The following is an 18,392-nucleotide window of genomic DNA, read 5'->3' on the forward strand; positions in this document are numbered from 1 at the left end:
CCATACGTAAAAATGTATGCACACATGTCTGTAAGTCGCTTTGGATAAAAGCGTCTGCTAAATGGCATATTATTACATTTACATTTTAGTCATTTAGCAGACGCTCTTATCCAGAGCGACTTACAGGACCAATTAGGGTTAAGTGCCTTGCTCAAGGGCACATTAACGTCATTTAGCAGACGCTCTTAGCCATTATCATGGTGTTGGAGTCGTGCCTGGCCATGCAGTCGTGGGTGAACAGGGAGTACAGGAGGGGACTAAGCACGCACCCCTGAGGGGCCCCCGTGTTGAGGATAAGTGTGGTAAATGTGTTGTTACCTACCCTTACCACCTGGGAGTGGCCCATCAGGAAGTCCAGGATCCAGTTGCAGAGGGAGGTGTTTAGTCCCAGGGTCCTTAGCTTAGTGATGAGCTTGAGGGCACTATGGTGTTGAACGCTGAGCTGTAGTCAATGAATAGCATTCTCACGTAGGTGTTCCTTTTGTCCAGGTGGGAAAGGGCAGTGTGGAGTGCAATAGAGATTGCATCATCTGTGGATCTGTTGGGGCGGTATGCAAACTGGAGTTGGTCTATGGTTTCTGGGATAATGGTGTTTATGTGAGCCATGACCAGCCTTTCAAACCACTTTATGGCTACAGACGTGAGTGCTACGGGTCTGTAGTAATTTAGGCAGGTTACCTTAGTGTTCTCGGGCACAGGGACTATGGTGGTCTGCTTAAAACATGTTGGTATTACAGACTCAGTCAGGGACAGGTTGAAAATGTCAGTGAAGACACTTGCCAGTTGGTCGCAAAGAAACCCTCCACCGTTTGCAATGGGATATAATGTTTGTGGAAGATATAGGTAACGAAACGAGAAGCAATAGGCTATCATGGACAACTATTGGAACTTCAGCTCTAATAACTGGATGAATAGCTATGACTGTCATGCATATTCTCTCACCGTTTCTTGTATAGTGCTGGTTCATCTATGGGAATCATTGATATATGTCTGATAGCCTATCATCTTTAATGCACATTGAATGTGAGAGCATATAATGTAGATGTATTTACCTGTACCACTCCAGTCCATTCTCGTAGTTACGGTCGAAGAAGTGCGGCTCCGCTCCCACAGCTCTGATGTCTGGATGCACGCGGAGGAACTCGAGCAGCGCGCGCGTCCCTCCTTTCTTTACCCCAATGATGATCGCCTGCGGCAGCTTCTTGCTCCCTGAGCCGTTGGAGAAACTTGACATCGCACCCGGCTCAGGAGCACTCTGCCCCTCGCCCCTCATCTCGTCCCAGTCCTCTGCTCCTCTGTACGCGTCTATATCGTTATTGAGCAAGTCTCTGGAGGAGGTCCGGACAGAGGGTTCGTCATAATCGGATTCTATATCCACCCAGGGTTGGGGTCTAGGGAGCAGTCAGGTCCACTCTGCCGTTATTCTCTATCCTTTTACCGACCACGGACCCTGTCTCCTTTCCCCGGTAATTGTCCACGACCAAACTTGGCATGGTGGCACAGTAGCCCACGCAGGAGTAGAGCATATATACCCAGAGTAAAAACATGATGCAGAGCAGAAAGAGTTTATTTTTCACCGGGCTGAATGAGATCGCATACAGATTGTGACAAACCAGGCTATATTCCATAAGCTTTGCGATTGCATAACATATTCCAGCGACACATATTGCCAAAAGCACTCACTCCCAATGGCACCTCAAGTAGCCTCGCAAAATGCACATGCCATTCACCTAAAACGAAAAAATTAATAAAGCAAGCAAATAAACTAAAGCGGATGATGCATCCACGGGTGCAAAGTCATTGCATGCTATAATAGTTATTCACCAGAGCCACAGGAATAATTCGGAAATTGATTCGAACGACTGGTGCACTTCAGTGGTGCTACTCCAAACACCAGCGGTCTCTCTCCACACGCATCACCGTTGCCAACCCTTCGAACATCTGCTAGTTTTGAGGCTTCTCTCGACGACTAGACCTTTTACAGAGCGAGGGGCGTACCGATACGTCTGATTGACAATCACCATGGCCAATTGACGCACGCACGCAAGCTAAATAATTAGTTGTTGTTGATAAAAACGGACCTATCACAGGAGAATGTGGGAGGGCGCTCGCGTTGGGATCCTCGCCATAGAGATGAAACGCTCTTATTGGATGAAGAGATAAACAGGATTCTATATAATCACTAGGGAAATTCTATAGTTAAAACTGTATTTTTAATGAGGCAGCTGCGAAGTCCACCCGCTGTGCTATTCCCATTTTTATCTTAGCGCATTATTTAATATGTATACTAACTAACACATTGGATTGGGTAGGGGGCTCTTTTCTGATTCTGTGTCATATAGCCTTAGGCCTACGACATTACATTATTTATTATGCATATCACTGAAGCGCATACTTTTGAAGTTATAGGCCTATTTATGACCTATCTGGTCATCTCAAACTCATTATGAATAAATATAATTTTTGCTCGTAGAGATCTTCTGCATTGCCAAATATATGGGGCCCTTGATTGTGCTAAGCACGGTATACAGGCTGCATTATAAGTTAACTATTTTCTTCCATATTTTCAAGGAGAACAAATATTTTGGATTATTGTGCTTTTCAAGAAAGCTACATCGAGATATAGGCTACAAATGAGTATTCATAACAAAAAGTAGTTTTAACAATGTCGTTTGTTTGTTTTAGCAGAGAACTTGGAGATTTTCTGGAGAAATAAAATCTAAATTTGTCTGTCATAGTTGACGTGTACCTATGATGAAAATTACAGGCCTCTCTCATCTTTTTAAGTGGGAGAACTTGCACAATTGGTGGCTGACTAAATACTTTTTTCCCCCACTGTATACAGGGTTAGTCCAGTAGCCTGTGATGGTTAGTGTATGGACTCATGCCATATTTATACTGTATTCCTAGTCGACTAAAGTCTTTCTTTGTTTGCTGAAATTAATACTTTTTAAATAAACGTTAATCAAATACCACCACCAACTGTTTCCTTGTTGAGATTCAGGGTCATTCTACAGATTCGGTGCCTTTTGTGATTGAGGAGGATGAAACAATGAACATTAAAATCTTAAGCTTTTTTTTATTTGATGTGACAAAGTAATGTGTGTACTTGATAGAAAATACCTTTTCCCATCTCAATGTAGAGTATTAAGTTATTATTCTGTATTATTTTCTCAAACAAGTCCCAATTTAATTCAACCCCGTCACAGTCATTTTGTTATTCAACTATTCATTTTTCCAATAAGCTTGAGATCAGCTTCTGGCATAATCTCACAGTTTAGATGTCCCTTGTAAATAATGGCATATTGTAATTAAAGAGAAAATCAAGAAAAACTGACCAGCACCATCCTTTCCAGTTTACGATGAAGAAATGTCTAATCTAACTCCACATTTTCGCAAGAAATGTGCAAGAATGCTGCGTAATTCCTGACAAAATTGAAATAGCCTTATTTACCCTGATTTAATACACACAATAAAAACACTATTGATGTTATATTTTGTGTATTTAATACAAAAATGTAAAAAAATAATCTCGTAACAGGGATGAATGCACCGCAACAGGGTTGAAAATCATGTAACAGGGTTGAGTGAAAAGCATCACGTGTCATATGTTTTATCTTTTGAGATCACTAACATGTTGCCATTTTTTAAACATTTTAAACATTTTTAAACCTACTGTCAACATAGCTTTTAAAATCTAAAGAATCTAGATGAAAGCTAGACAGAGTAAAACACATTAATGAACTAATAACAGTAACAACATTTCATTGATTTCATAAAAATATCCATCTGATAATGGCAGGAGTCTGTTTGAACATTGAGCAAACATCTTAACATTGATAACCTATATAGGTCACATGTTGCCATTTTTTAACATTTTAAACTACTGTCAACATAGCTTTTAAAGTTTAAACAATCAAGATGAAATCTAGACAGATTAAAACACATTAATAAACTAACAACAGTTACAACATTTCATTGATTTCATAGAAATATCCAGAGTAATGGCAGGAATGTCTGTGTTGTTTGAATGTTTGAACATTAAGCAAACATCTTAACATTAATAACCTATAGGTAAGCCTACAGTTTGTTCACCATTTTTACTGAGAGAGCCTAGCCCACACTTCCTTCTGTATTTCCATGTGCCTAGAAGTCACCGGTTTAGGGGGATCAATGTGTTCGAAGATGTCCTCAAATGGATACCACAGGATATCATCAAGAAGTGGCCAGAAGTACCTATTTGGTCCAGCACAGCACATGCATTTGACCTGCACATGGGATTCATCTGTGGCTAGAATTATTCCGGGATAGAAATCGTCATCATATTTGGCCACGCACCATTTCCCGCATATGTCTGGATTTGCCCAATCAACCTCCCTCTGTGACACGACTGATGTAACTTTAGGGGTAAATGTGAAATGTTGTGTATTGAAACACTGGCATTCCAGTTTCTTGTTGTGGACTGTGCACATACAGCTTACATCACGGTAGGCAATTTGCCTTGCAGCCACACAAACAACTTGGTGGATCCGCATTGTGGATGGAACTACTGGCAAATCTTTGCCTTTCTGCTGCTGTTTTTGCCATTGTTGAATCTGAAATTGTAGGTCAAGGTCAAGTCAATGACCAGTTTACTCTCCAAAACTAATTACTGTATCCTTTTAATCACTATGTAGTAAAATGAACATGAACTTGCAGATAATACTCCTAAATATGTCAATGTATATAGGAGAGAGAACAAATTAATTGTCACTTTTTTTAAGTTATTATTTTCAAAAATTCCTCGTACTTTTAGTTGATACTGTAAAACCGTAAACAACAAACATTCAACAAGAAAATATGATTGGTATTAAGCAATATACATTAAATATTGCTAAGATTTAACAGCTATTCAACCCTGTAACAGCCATTCAACCCCGTAACATTGAAAAATGTGATGGGGTTGAATGTGACAGGGTTGAAGATTTTGTGCAAATCTGTTGCTAATTCGGGATGCTAGCAGCTAGCAGTGTGCCACATGGCCTTATTCAACAAAAGACATTGTTATACTTCATAGCTATAAAAACAATTCTTGGTAAAATCTTAACTATGAATTCCCCCAACAGAGTTGAATACCTGAGATTGACAAAGCCCATATGTGCTTAAAAAACATGAAATATTTATAAAAAGTGAGAGAGCAGCTTACCACTTGTCACACCAGGCTTCTCTGAAGACTTGTATGATGTCACTTCCTCATAAATGATGTCCACAGGATCAAACCATTATTTAATTGTGAGTGGGGTATTGTTGCGTTACGGGGTTGAAAGAAATACAAGGACAGGGGTAAAAGCCTGAATTTCTCAGAAAATAAAATGTCTTATGCTGAGAAAATGGATTATGCATAATAAGGGGGCATATACAATTAATTTAACAAAAAAAAGCATTATTATTTAACACTGTGTACTCAAAATGAGTCACGCCATTTGCATGATGGTCAATAGGGACAGGCGAAATTCTTAATACTCCTAAGAAAAGCAAACATATAAGTATTGAAATTCATCTCTGTTTAAAATCATATTCTCTACTCCATATTAAAAACATGTAAAACTTTGAAATGTTGTAATTTAAGTGTAGTTTGATAAATGTTCTGACAAGTTATAACACTAGTACATCTTGGGACACTGACAATACTGAAATGTCACCGAATCTGTAGAATGACCCTTCAATGTGCACATGCGCTGTTGCCATCTTAGAGCAACAGTAATGAGCAAACAGTCGGTGGTTGTATTTGATTAAAGTTTATTGAAAGAAAACAAAGAAAGCCTTTATTGATGCGTCCAAGCTGAATCTGGTTGTGAGGTCAGATGTTAGTGCTCCACCTCTTTTTAGGGGTGATGGCTCAGATAAGTACTCTGTCCTGGAGTGGGAGGAGTTAATGGAAGTCTACCTAGAGAAGAGGGGTTACACTGGGTCTGGGAATGTTGGGGAGGTGATGTCTAGGCTCATGGGGAGGGCACGGGATGTGACCAAAGTCTGGAAGCGTAACAACCTTGTTGTCACAGATGTTAAGGCGGTGTTCAGTGTTTTCAAGCAACACTTTGGGGATACTGTCTGCTCAGGTATGCCATTAGCTGATTTCTATTCAATCAAACCATATGCTAATGAGGGTCCAATAGATTTCTGGATTAGGCTTAACAAAGCTGCAGAGGCAGCCGAACAGTACCTTGTGAGTGAGGGCAGGACCTTACCCAATCAGTGCTCAGAGTTGGCAGTCATGTTTGTACGCAACTGTCCTGATAAAGAGTTGGCCCAAGTGTTCAAGAGCAAACCCATTCGTGACTGGACAGCCAGTGAGGTACAGGATCGGTTGGATGAACTGTTAAGGGAACGTAAAGCATGTAGAACACAACTTTCACAGAAGGTTGCTGCTGTTTTTGACTGCCCTCAGGAGGGAGTGGGTCCTGTGAAAAGACCTAATGTGTCATCTTTTTCTCAATGTGGCCGTGAACCAGACCAGGCACCATCTGTATCTGAGGGTGGGACATTAAAGAAAGTTTTGACTTTGTTAGAGAAGGCTCTGGTCAGCAATACTCAGCAATACTCAGTCTGTGAGTGGCGCAGTGGTCTAAGGCACTCCATCGCAGTGCTAGCTGTGCCACTAGAGATCCTGGTTTGAATCCAGGCTCTTGTCGTAGCCGGCCGCGACCGGGAGACCCATGGGCCATTCCTCTGTATCGGACACTACTGGGACGACTGGCGAGGACGCGCTCTCGCATAGTCCTCTCTGCGCGCTCCCGTGCAACCTTCAGTTCCAGTAGTTTCCTCCGCAATACCCTGTTTTCTTTCTGGCTTTGAGTTATTTCCAAACGAAAAACTGCATAGTCGTCGTCTACGAGTTTACAGATCTCTACCACGGCTGCATTCGCTAGCACCTCCATGGGAAACATTATGCTTTGGGGCTGTTTTCCTGCTAAGGGGACAGGACAACTTCACCGCATCAAAGGGACGATGGATGGGGCCATGTACCGTCAAATCTTGGGTGAGAACCTCCTTCCCTCAGCCAGGGCATTGAAAATGGGTCGTGGATGGATATTCCAGCATGACAATGACCCAAAACACATGGGCAAGGCAACAAAGGAGTGGCTCAAGAGTGCAAACATGGGACATCTGGAGAGACTTACGCCATGTTCTTTGGACATGTGTGAGAAAATAAATGTGGTAAGTGCATCAAATAGGTTCTCTGAACCTACTGCAACCTGCAGAGAGATACCAATGGAGGACAGTTAGAGGAAGATGGTCTCAAGACCTTAACAATACCTTTATCTGTCAATTTCCTTTGGAGCTTTTCACATAAACTCTAGACTACTGTGTAGTAATTGACAGATCAGGAGGTCAAAAAGTTTTAGGCAGGTGGACACGGACGATAATACTTCCCGTACTGGATCGTCTCTCCCTCTCTGCGCTCCACTGAATGTTTTCAGGTGGGATGCTAACATTTATCCAACTGGGTTTGCTTTCGTAGAAGGGATGTGAGTGGAGGAAAAAATAAGCCAAATTCAGTGAGCCAGCTGTGTTTGGAAAAGGAAACTATTTTTTTAAACTGGAGTTGCACACAGTCCATTTGGCCGCGCCAACGTTCTTCTCATCTTTCCCCTTATTGGCTTCTTTTCACTATACAATTTATCCTTTAACTTTCATCTTACTTCAATGAAAAAGGCCTTCATCTTCGCAAGACTCCTCTCACTTGCTCTCTCTCTCCTCAGCAGCAGGTGCATGTGAGGTGAGTGGCCAGAACCAGTTTCAGCTGGACATAAACTATGCGTTTTTTTGAGTTGCAATTAACTGACACAGATAACAAGCTTGCACAGTTCTCATCACGTCACACATTAAATGAACAGAGGACGGGTCCAATCGGGTCCAGTTGGTAAATCAATTTAATTGCACATACCCGAGACCCGTGGCAATATACCAGACTCGACCCAGATCCGAGACAAAGTCTTAATTTAGGACCCAGACCCGCTCAGTTCCCGGATCAGATCTCAGAATGTCAGTCTGTTGAACCCCTGAAGATCTCTACACAGCATTTATTGCACTTACACTAGGGGCCACATTGTCACCTGACATTCCTCTGTCCTTGGCACATAATTAATCAATTAGCATGATTGATTGGATTAAGTCTGTAGCTGGTGCTCCTCCCTCCCTCCCTCCTCCTCTCTCTCCAGGGCAGAACATCAGAGATATTACAGGAATGCAGCTTAACAGTTGGGACCCAGGGTTAGGGAGTTCTCTCTCTGTGTGAGTGTGTCCTCCACATCTGGGCCTGGGCCAGTGCTGTGTGTTGTGTTGAGCGGAGCTCCTATTACCTGACCCCTGACCTCTGATCATATCTCATACTGCCTGTCAGTCCCAGGACTCCCTTCTAAGACACTTTGCCCTGCTGTGTGCTACAGCTTTTTACAGCGTCCAGGGCTAAAGGACCAATAACACACACTGTGGGAGAAATACCCAGACCCAGACCCCCCCCCCCCCCTAACCCAGTCTAACCCTAACCCAGTCTAATCTTAACCCTAACCCAGTCTAACTCTAACCCAGTCTAACCCTAACCCAGTCTAACTCTAACCCAGTCTAACCCTAACCCAGTCTAACCCTAACCCAGTCTAACTCTAACCCAGTCTAACCCAGTCTAACTCTAACCCAGTCTAACCCAGTCTAACCCTAACCCAGTCTAACTATAACCCAGTCTAACCCAGTCTAACTCTAACCCAGTCTAACTCTAACCCAGTCTAACTCTAACCCAGTCTAACTCTAACTCCACACATCTGATCCTGCTGATGTCATCAGGAGGTAGTGTTTCTCAGGGCTCATGGATGGGTCTGCTGATGTCATCAGGAGGTAGTGTTTCTCAGGGCTCATGGATGGGTCTGCTGATGTCATCAGGAGGTAGTGTTTCTCAGGGCTCATGGATGGGTCTGCTGATGACGGCATTCTGAGTTTAGGCTGTTAGTGTAACAGTGTTGCTTCCGTCCCTGTCCTCGCCCCTACCTGGGCTTGAACCAGGGACCCTCTGCACACATTATTTTTACTGTGATAACTTATTTTGCTTTTGTAAGCCAACACTTTTGAGATCAGTCAATAAATGCTTCTGGCATTGACTTATATGCTGCCCCTGTCTTCATGTTGTTGCTGGACATATCTTTTTTTAAATGTGTGTAGGTCACCTAAATCATCAGAAAAATTGAAGGCAGTGAGTTGCTGCACAAAAGCTTTTTCTAAAATGTTTGAGAGCAAAGGGATATTCAATATAGGCCGATAGTTTTTTACATTTTCCGGGTCAAGGTTTGGCTTTTTCAGGAGAGGCTTGATTAGTGCCACTTTTAGTGAGTTTGGTTCACATCCGGAGGATAGGGAGCCATTTATTATGTTGAACATAGGAGGACCAAGCACAGGAAGGAGCTCTTTCAGTAGTTTAGTTGGAATAGGGTCCTGTAGGCAGCTGGAAGGTTTAGAGACCATGACTATTTTCATGAATGTGTCAAGAGATTCAAAAACTTGAGTGTCTCCATTGATCCTAGGTCCTGGCAGTTCTGTGCAGACTCAGGACAACTGAGCTTTGGAGAAATATGCAGATTCAAAGAGGAGTTCACAATTTGCTTTCTAATGATCATGATCTTTTCTTAAAGTTAATGAATTCATCACCGCTGAAGTGAAGGCCATCCTCACTTGGAGAATGCTGCTTTTTAGTTATGTTATGCTTTTTAGTTAGTTAGTTAATGCGTTACGACAGCATCAAAAATTAAATTTTTATTGTTTTTATTCTCCTCAAACAGGTTGGAAAAGTGGGCTGATGGAGCAGCAGTGAGGGCTTTTCGATATTGGACGGTACTTTATTTCCAAGATAGTCGGAAGACTTCCAGTTTAGTGGAGCGCCATTTCGGTTCCAATTTTCTGGAAGTTTGCATCAGCGCTTGGGTATTTTCTGTAAACCAGGGAGCTAGTTTCTTGTGACAAATGTTGTTTTGTTTTTAGATGTGTGACTGCATCTAGGGTATTATGCAAGGTTTAGATCCTCGGTTAGGTGGTTAACTGATTATTGTACTCCGACCTCCTTGGGTAGGTGGAGGGAGTCTGGAAGGGCATCTAGGAATCTTTGGGTTGTCCGAGAATTTATAGCGCAGCTTTCAATAATCCTTGGTTGGGGTCTGAGCAGATTATTTGTTGCGATTTGAAAACGTAATAAGATGGTGGTCCGATAGTCCAGGATTATGAGGAAAAACATTTAGATCCACAATATTTATTCCACGGGACAAAACTAGATCCAGGGTATGACTGTGGCAATGAGTAGGTCCGGAGACATGTTGGACAAAACCCACTGAGTCGATGATGGCTCTGAAAGCCTTTTGGAGTTGGTCTGTGGACTTCCATATGAATATTGAAGTTAACCAAAAATTAGAATATTATCTACAATGACTACAAGGTCTGATAGGAATACAGGGAACTCAGCGAGGAATGTTGTATACGGCCCAGGAGGCCTGTAAACAGTAGCTATAGAAAGTGATTGAGTAGGCTGCATATATGTCATGACTAGAAGAGTCCATCACTCCTCAGCAGGCCAGGCTTGGTCCTGTAGCACCCCTCCAGCTAGGATGGAGTCCATCACTCCTCAGCAGGCCAGGCTTGGTCCTGTAGCACCCCTCCAGCTAGGATGGAGTCCATCACTCCTCAGCAGGCCAGGCTTGGTCCTGTAGCACCCCTCCAGCTAGGATGGAGTCCTAAATAAAAGGCAGTTGCTCCATGACACATATATTTTGAGGGAAAAGCACTGTCTATTATTTAAATTGATCAGGGCAGGGCAGGGCAGCACATACAAACTGCATTTAGTCCAATAAAATTACATGATATTATTAGGCTGGAAGTAGCTTTTCACCTCGTCCGCCACAAAGGCACAGACAGAGCTCATAAAAAAAGGGGTCTTGAGGTCATCCAGGGAGAAGGACTGGCTGATTCTCCCGAGGATCGACCTCACAGAGTCAAAAGCAGCAGCCCGGGAGAAAGGGGTGTGAGGAGAAGAGGCCTTCAACGTGTTGGAGAGCTTCTCGATATTACAAATAGAAATTCAACAAACAACATGGATTATGACAATCCTATCAGCTAAAAAGGGTCATATTGACCCTTGACATTTTCTGTTAATGTTAAATTGTATGTAAGTTTATAAACACAGGAAGTGCCACAATGCTGAATACAACTATTTCAAATGTCTCGCTTTTACCACAAGGCCAAGCACCATAGAAGTTGTAACTGAAGTGATACACACTGTTAGCTAACACCAAAATAAAAAAATGTTAACTGTCATAAAACAAAACAATCTCAAGAAGGGTTGTCACGGGACTAGCTGCAGAGAAAGAACCTAACCTAACCTAACCCATGGTCTCAACAGTACAGAAACACACTGTACAGCAGTATGTACAGAATCTACAAGTTTACACAAAACAGTGATCATATTTCACTTGTGTGGTTACAGTTTGATTTCTGGGGCCAGTGGAGAAGGGGAATAAGGGAGGGAGGGAGAGAGGGGTAGCTTTTTGGCAACACCAAAGGTGTCACTGTAGTGCGAGGTGGTGGTCTTGTCGGGGTTATGGTTGAGTTGGGGAAGGGGGGGGGGTGACAGAGGTGACAGGGCGTCCCTTTTTAGAGTGATTCTGGCTTTGGGGTCACCACCATATGGGTGAGAATGTCTATGAGGTGGTCCAGGCCATAGAGGTAGCCGTCCTCGCGGTTGCCCTCCTCCCAGGTGGCCCTGTGACTCAGGACCTGTCCTTCAGGCAGAGGGGTGGTCTTCCCAAAGTCTATCATCCACACCTTGGCCTGCCCCCGCTTATCATGGATGAACAGCAGTGAGCTGCCAATCACCTGGGGAAGGAGAGAGGGAGAGAGGGATCCATCTTAGTCCTCAAAACACTGAGACCTCTGGCAGGACAAAGTTCTACAAAAAACACAAACTATCAGCAGACCCATACCAAATAGGATGAAAACATTTAGCTAAAATAACACATTTCTTTTTCTGTTTACAATAGGCTAAAACAGAGGTTTCAAATAGAGTTTGGAATGTGTGCATGGTAGGCATTTAATAATAATAATAATATTTTATTACGTTTCTATAGCGCTTTTCATAGAATCTCAAAGCGCTTAAAATAAATGTAAGAATAAAGAGGGAGAAGCCTAATGAAGAATATCCTGTTCAGTATGGTCTATAATCGCCATACACAGTATAATCACGTTAAGTATGTTATCTGCATTGAGTAAATATCTGCCCATTAAATCAACATTCTTCAAGCACCCCTCTTATTACTGTAAAGGTCAATCATGATTCAGTTGTATTTGACTACTGTATGTACATAGTTAATTTACTGTTAAACTTTATCTTATGACTTAGAAGTTCAGATACATATTTGATCAAATACTTTTGTATATATTGTGCAGGTCTGGGATTTTTTCGAGACTAGTGCTGGGTCGTAGTGCCTGCTCATCATCCCGGAGGGCTAGCTGGATCATAAGCTTAAATATTACATGAGATTGCTATTGGCTGAAGTTACAATGTTAACGTGTTCTTTCACATGTGTTGTCTGATTATACAGGGTTGCAAATTCCATCCGACGTGTCTTTATGTCAGAGGTTGCAACAATAGGTAAGATAATCTATCTCCTGTGCTTGTTCTTATTAATAACATTATGAATGTGTAGTAGACTTGTAAGATCCATGTCCTCGCCGCAATGGTTAATGTAAGTGTTCATCTCATGTCTCATTTCAGCTATTGATTGGATTCAAATTGATGCAAATTCTTCTGTTATCCACGATGAGTTCATTGCTCACAGAGTGGGTATGTAGTGTATTATACATCTTTGTTTTTGTCCCTTCTGGTGTCTTCTGTATGCCGATATTGCACTGATCACTAACTATGATCACATTTTCAGGTCTTATCCCTCTCACCAGTGATGACGTTGTGGACAAGATGCAGTACTCCAGAGTAAGCATTTGGACACTTGAGGAAGATGTCTGAAGGTAACATTGCCAGCCATGCTCACTTGAAGATGAAACCCCTAATGCTCTTTAAGCCGTACACTCCACAGAGCTGGGCTTTACGGAAGAGTGGCCAGAAAAAAAGCCATTGCTTAAAGAAAAAAAATAAGCAAACACATTTGGTGTTAACCAAAAGGCATGTGGGAGACTCCGCAAACATATGGAAGTAGGTACTCTGGTCAGAGGAGACTAAAATTGAGCTTTTTGGCAATCAAGGAAAACGCTATGTCTGGCGCAAACCCAACACCTCGAGAACACCATCCCCACAGTGAAGCATGGTGGTGGCAGCATCATGCTGTGGGGATGTTTTTCATCGGCAGGGACTGGGAAACTGGTCAGAATTGAAGGAATGATGGATGGCGCTAAATACAGGGAAATCCTTGAGGGAAACCTGTTCCAGTCTTCCAGAGATTTGAGACTGGGACGGAAGTTGACGAGATGAGCGCAGAAGGACAACGTGGGACAACGACGAGATGAGCGCAGAAGGACAACGTGGGACGACGACGAGATGAGCGCAGAAGGACAACGTGGGACGACGACGAGATGATCGCAGAAGGACAACGTGGGACGACGACGAGATGATCGCAGAAGGACAACGTTGGACGACGACGAGATGAGCGCAGAAGGACAACGTGGCACGACGACGAGATGAGCGCAGAAGGACAACGTGGGACGACGAGGAGATGAGCGCAGAAGGACAACGTGGGACGACGACGAGATGAGCGCAGAAGGACGACGAGATGAGCGCAGAAGGACAACGTGGGACGACGAGATGATCGCAGAAGGACAACGTGGGACGACGACGAGATGAGCGCAGAAGGACAACGTGGGACGACGACGAGATGAGCGCAGAAGGACAACGTGGGACGACGACGAGATGAGCGCAGAAGGACAATGTGGGACGACGACAAGATGAGCACAGAAGGACAACGTGGGACGACAACGAGATGAGCGCAGAAGGACAACGTGGGACGACGAGGAGATGAGCGCAGAAGGACAACGTGAGCCTACGCAGTTACAAAATGTCTGTTCAAACTGTGGCGCATATGGAACATTAGAACAGTGGTGGAAAAAGTAGTCAATTCTCATACTTGAGTAAAATTAAAGATTCCTTAATAGAAAATGACTAATGTAAAAGTGAAAGGCACCCAGTACAATTATTTAAAAAATAAAAGCTTAAATAAATATTCACATTCTTAAAATAAAGTGGTGATCCTAACTGACCTAAAACAGGGAATTTTTACTAGGTTTAAATGTCAGGAATTGTGAAAAACTGATTTTAAATGGTGGTCCTCTGTAGCTCAGCTGGTAGAGCACGGCGCTTGAAACGCCAAGGTAGTGGGTTCGATCCCCGGGACCACCCATACACAAAAAAATGTATGCACGCATGACTGTAAGTCGCTTTGGATAAAAGCGTCTGCTAAATGGCATATTATTATATATTATAAATGTATTTGGCTAAGGTGTATGTAAACTTCCGACTTCAACTGTATCTTATATAATTACTTACAGAGTGACGTCAAAGAACGTGTGTCATGCACTGTGTGTGCAGTTCTAACTGAGTTTAATGAGGAGGTTACCTGAGCAAACAGATGTTTAGTTGGGCACAGATAAGGAGTGCGGTTTCGACCACTCGTTTGGAACTTTATCGCAGATATAAAGTGGCTCGTAAATTCTCCCATTATCGCCTGAGAAGCATTTATGCTCAAGCTGAACAGCTCTAGTTCAGCTGTTTGTGTTATTGCTGAGGCCAAGGATCACGCCATCGTCTATAACGTCTTTACTGCTCTTCTCCCCCCTCACTTCCTGCTTTTACGCCTAGGCTATTTTCAGTCCCACCTGACTCTACAATCCATCATCTTTAATTCAGCGATTAATTGAGCAGTAACATGGATGCGATGTCTCTAGATAGTTGTCAGCCGTCTTGAAGTTCAATTAATCAAACCACAACAGAATTAGGCCCTTGTGTGGAAGGTCCATTTCTTTGTTGACTTTTCCTATTTCAGACACACCAAGGGGCAACAATGTTCATACAGTACAGTATGTGTACATTAAGTGTGTGTACACCATGTTGATAATATATGTAACAATTTGAAGTGAAGAGTACAGAGGGATCAAGGGCCCTAGTCTCTGTCCCCTCTCCTCCAAATGTGACTCCAGTCAGTGTAGTGGACAGGAAAAGGATTGAGAAATGGTGGGGGGAAGACTCCAGTCAGCTTGTTAAGAGAGCGGTGAGGTATTACTTTAAAAGCTCCTCCACCCCCGTCGGAATGTGAAGGGGGACGTGGGACAGCGGACGTCTTTTCCAGAGGATGGGAAACCTGGAGGAAGAAGTGGAGTTACCACTGCTCTTGTGAGGAAGGCATCTTATCACCACTGCTATCAGCCATGCATCCCATTCAATGAAACCTCCCTTCCTCCCTGTCCCTCTCTAACTCTACGTCTCTGTCTCCGTCTCCCTCTCCCTCCCTCCCTGCAGATTGCTTGTTGAGAGCAATTGAAATTACCAGAGTAATTGGTTTTGTAAGGGGTGACTATAAACAATCATTGACACCATTGACCTTATATTTGTCCGGCCAATACCCGGATGTCCAGAGGAGGGTGACGTGTGAGCCCAGTAAATGAGTCGATCCCGAATCTCGAGCGGAACGTACTTCCGACCCTCATGACACTGTGGAGGGCTGGGCCAGACATTAATATTATTCCAGGGCCTTTTTTTAGAACACAGTATTATATTACAGCCTTAAGATCTGAGCTTTACAGATGTACTGAAGAGCAACACACACCTTCTGACAATTCATCATGAAGAAAGTTCTGGGCTTTGAAAAGTTACTGTTTGAAAAGTTTGGCTTTGAAAAGTGAATGTATTGTATAACTCAACTCCAAAGACCCACAGCAAGAAACCACACATGATTGATGATGATGATGATGATGATGATGATGGATGACAAAGCACGCTGTAGAAAAGGGCTCTCGAATAACACCATTATGTAAAGTCACTGCCGATCATAACAAAAGGAACTTGTACAGAGTTTTAACCTACAATAATTACATACAACAACCCACGATAACTACCTACAATACCTAACTACAATCTAAATACATAGTTTAAGCCTTACTCGACAAAGCCCAAGCTATGTATAAAGCCAAGCTTACCCGACGCCAAGCTTACCCGACGACCTCCTCCTTCGATGCCTACGAATAAGGTGTGTGCCCAGGGTCCCTGCTCATCTGCACGTTCACGCAAATGAGCAGAGACCCTGGGCATCTTTCTTTTGGTGTTTTTCAGAGTCAGTAGAAAGGCCTCTTTAGTGTCCTAAGTTTTCATAACTGTGACCTTAATTCCCTACGTCTGTAAGCTGTTAGTGTCTTAACGACCGTTCCACAGGTGCATGTTCATTAATTGTTAATGGTTAATTGAACAAGCATGGGAAGCATACAATGAAGATCTGTGAAGTTATTTGGACTTTTACGAATGATCTTTGAAAGACAGGGTCCTGAAAAAGGGATGTTTCTTTTTTTGCTGAGTTTAGAATTTGTCAGACATCAGCCCAACCACACTGTACTCTGACCCAATCACCCCTTTGATTATTTTCTGATATGTTGTTGTCTATGATACAAAATGTGACTAAGAAATGTGATTTCCAGTTAAGTTCAGTTATATCAATCAATGATCTGAAAAGTACTTCACGTTGTAAGGGTTGGTGTGAGGTGTGACCCAGGCGCGGTGCAGGTTAGACAGTAGGCAGTAGGCAGAGATGGTGAAACAAGGAACTTTACTGATGGTCCCGAAGCCAGGAAAAACAAAATAACGAACTTTACACAAAAAAGAAAGGTGGAGCAAATAAGACTAAAAAAAACAGGCAGACAGCCAAAAATACGAAATACTAACTATGACTGAAATAATAAATAAACAGGGAGAACACTTCTCACGTACCTGTCCATACGTCCCGCGATCAGACACTGATTAGTACTGCTTGGCATAGTGAAACTAGCAGAGAAAACTGAGCAAGGGAACACAGGGAAGTGAGGGCATAAATACACAGGGGAATCAGATAGACACAGGTGACACCAATAGGAAGATGATTAGTCCCGACTGTGAATGAGGAGGTGCCTAAGGTTGTCGGAGGATGACACCTAGTGGGTCATCCGGAACTGCGACCCCCTCCTGTAACACACGTGATTACCTTATAAAATAAAATGTCACACAAAAACGACAACTGTTTTGTAATAAGATACTTAATCAAGTTTGCCCTCCTGAACAACTTCAATGGTAGATCCCAAACTCTGGGCACAAGGACCATCTACAGTTGAAGTCGGAAGTTTACATACACCTTAGCCAAATACATTTGAACTCAGTTTTTCACAATTCCTGACATTTATTCCTAATAAAAATTCCCTGTCTTAAGTCAGTTAGGATCACCACTTTATTTTAAGAAAGTGAAATGTCAGAATAATAGTAGAGAGAGTGTGTGCGAATGTAGTAAGTTATGGAGGTAAGGCAATAAATAGGCCATAGTGCAAAATAGTTACAATTTCGTATAATACTGGAATGATAGATGTGCAAAAGATGATGTGCAAATAGAGATACTGGGGTGCAAATTAGCAAAATAAATAACAATATGGGGATGAGGTAGTTGGGTGGGCTAATTTCAGAAAGGCTGTGTACAGGTGCAGTGATCGGTAAGGTGCTCTGACAACTGACGCTTAAAGTTAGTGAGGGAGATAAGAGTCTCCAGCTTCAGAGATTTTTGCAGTTCGTTCCAGTCATTGGCAGCAGAAAACTGGAAGGAATGGCTGCCAAAGGAGGTGTTGGCTTTGGGGATGACCAGTGAGACATACCTGCTGGAGCGCAGACTCCGGGTGGGTGTTGCTATGGTGACCAGTGAGCTAAGATAAGACAGGGATTTGCCTAGCAGTGATTTATAGATGACCTGGAGCCAGTGGGTTTGGCGACGAATATGTAGTGAGGGCCAGCCAACAAGAGCATACAGGTCTATATCTGACTGGTTAATACCTCCTCTTACCACTACACTATATCTGACTGGTTAATAACTCCTCTTACCACTACACTATATCTGACTGGTTAATACCTCCTCTTACCACTACACTATATCTGACTGGTTAATAACTCCTCTTACCACTACACTATATCTGACTGGGTTAATAACTCCTCTTACCACTACACTATATCTGACTGGGTTAATAACTCCTCTTACCACTACACTATATCTGACTGGTTAATAACTCCTCTTACCACTACACTATATCTGACTGGGTTAATAACTCCTCTTACCACTACACTATATCTGACTGGGTTAATAACTCCTCTTACCACT

At 42.8% G+C, this 18,392-nt stretch overlaps 1 long non-coding RNA gene and 1 pseudogene across 1 annotated transcript; one reads left to right on the forward strand and one right to left on the reverse strand.

Moving 5' to 3' along the window:
* Window positions 1-1,010: 1,010 nt before the first annotated feature.
* Window positions 1,011-2,042, reverse strand: LOC123489184 (annotated as a pseudogene).
* A 10,510-nt stretch (window positions 2,043-12,552) lies between these two features.
* On the forward strand, window positions 12,553-13,155 carry LOC121559810. Its single transcript, XR_005998824.2, has 3 exons — window positions 12,553-12,661; window positions 12,785-12,853; window positions 12,948-13,155. It is a non-coding gene; the product is annotated as an uncharacterized LOC121559810 (long non-coding RNA).
* Window positions 13,156-18,392: the final 5,237 nt, after the last annotated feature.

The sequence above is a fragment of the Coregonus clupeaformis genome, unplaced genomic scaffold (genome assembly GCF_020615455.1).
Source record: "Coregonus clupeaformis isolate EN_2021a unplaced genomic scaffold, ASM2061545v1 scaf2817, whole genome shotgun sequence".
NCBI lineage: Eukaryota > Metazoa > Chordata > Actinopteri > Salmoniformes > Salmonidae > Coregonus > Coregonus clupeaformis.